We start from the raw sequence: 2,147 nt of genomic DNA on the forward strand, positions 1-2,147 counted from the left end.
GACTGAAATATGTGTAATAATGAAGAATTAAAAAAAAATACCATGTTGACCTGATATATAAATCCTCAATCATCAAATGCAGGTGCATGCAGCTTAACAATTGTAAAAAAAGAATGAACTAGACCAAGTATTCATTAATAGAGATTAATTTACTAATAGGTAAACTGGATGCAGATTGAACAATCATCTATAGAACAATTATTGAATGACTGCTAGAACCTGGAAGATGAATAGGGAACAAGCACAAGCAATATTATATTATGAAGTGATATCATCATCTTCATTCATTTGAAATTACATCTGAAAGCTACAAAATAAGGATCTGACTCTCTACAAACTGTTTTCCTCTGTTATTTATCTATGATATATCTGATCTCAGAATGTTTACACTGGACATGTCATTCTTTCACTGATTCAGGACAAAACCTGACAAGTGTCACAATAATATACACCTGGACTTCCCAAAAAATAATGCACTGCTAAAGGGATGTTATTGGGAGGTTTGTGTACATTTTATTACATGTTTAATGCGCTGAATTCATAACATTTGTGTGATTTATATAAAAGTAAAACAAATTTTGTTCATTTTTAGTATTTTTGTGTACTGGGGCATGAAAAAGGGAAATAAATTACACAAAAAATAACAGATTTTGTTCATTTCAAATGACATGTTGACTGTTCATTAGTGGCAAGTCTGTCATATTTCGGAGCTGTTTCAGTCAAGAGCAGAGCAGTTTCATCAAAAAGAGAAGGGAGTCCCCGCAGGGCCTTACCAATTTGTGATGTGTACTGGAATTGTGCTCGTGTGTAAACAAGGAAGGGTAACGTCATGTGACTACCCCAGTTCTGTTCTCCATGCTCCAGTTTATCAATATAAACTTATCATATTTATTTTTCCTAAGTAAAACGGGTTTGTGTCAATTCGTCCAGAGTTGAATATTTGTCAATGACAGTCGATGTTGAAAAATGGCGGTTCCGAAGGCTGAAAATAAATGACTTGAATTTCTGATTCAACGATGAAATTATTTGACTTCTCATATCTTTTAAATACTTGTTAAAATTATCATATTATGCATACCGCTCGTGATACGTTTAGTTTCTTATAATTTAACAAATTCACGATTTCCTGCCGGGTCGTCTTCCGCGGGGAATTATTTTTCTACGCAGCGACATCTGTTGACGACGTTCTCTTAAATTATCTCCACTTGATTCTCGAATAATAAATCCGTGTTTTTAACGGACAAATCAGGGATTTGCTGTCCGGCTGTTTTGGGACTTTGCACTTTACACTAAATATGACTTTTTGTCCTTACTGACACTAAAGTACAATTTTTTAGATGATTTTTTGTAAAATTTCACATTACTGTAAGTCATGGGTACAATTGATTAGGAAAGGAAAATTCGATGTCGTGTATAAATGGAATGGAACACGGAAAAAAAATATTCTTTATATATATCTGGACACATTTCTTTGTTTCAAAAGAGTTTTGATTCAATATTTGTAGGTACTATTTTATTGCAAATTTTAAGACAAAGCTGAAATATCTTCACTATATTATAAATGGTTTTCTAAAATGCTTTCGAATTCATCGGCAACGTTTAGGGCTGAATATTAATTTCTAGTTTATGGGAATTTGTTAAAAGATCACAAGTTCTTAGAAACATCATCATACTCTATTATTTTAACATCCCCCCCCCCCCCAAAAAAAAAAACCAAACATTGATGATGATGGAAGTTTTTAAAGACCTTGACTGGCTATACAGCCCTTACATACATGTATCAACAGATATGCTATGCTTATTCAAATTAGTTTTAAACGTCAAAGTACGTGACAGTTTTTATTAACGGTTTCAGTAACTGAAAAAGCAACTGTCAGTGAATAAATCGACAACTTGTTCTGGTTTTGTGTTGCTGTTTTTTTTTTTTTTTTTTTTTTTTTTTTTTTTTTTTTTTTGCACAACACATATATAAAAAGATGTGGTATGAGATAACTCTCCACAAGAGATCAAATGACACACAAATTTTAACAAATTTATATAAAAAGGTCACCGTACGGCCATCAACAGTGAGTAAAGCCCATACCGCATTGTCAGCTCCCTGTGATTATTTTCTTGTGATTTTGTATTCTTGTGGCTTTTTTCCTGTG

At 32.7% G+C, this 2,147-nt stretch overlaps 1 long non-coding RNA gene across 1 annotated transcript; it reads right to left on the bottom strand.

Moving 5' to 3' along the window:
* Positions 1 to 773: 773 nt before the first annotated feature.
* LOC143074294 (uncharacterized) lies at positions 774 to 1,268 on the bottom strand. Its single transcript, XR_012977774.1, has 2 exons — positions 1,079 to 1,268; positions 774 to 982 (listed from the first exon to the last, which is right to left on the bottom strand). It is a non-coding gene; the product is annotated as an uncharacterized LOC143074294 (long non-coding RNA).
* Positions 1,269 to 2,147: the final 879 nt, after the last annotated feature.

Source organism: Mytilus galloprovincialis, chromosome 5 (assembly GCF_965363235.1).
Source record: "Mytilus galloprovincialis chromosome 5, xbMytGall1.hap1.1, whole genome shotgun sequence".
In the NCBI taxonomy this organism is placed as follows: Eukaryota; Metazoa; Mollusca; class Bivalvia; order Mytilida; family Mytilidae; genus Mytilus; species Mytilus galloprovincialis.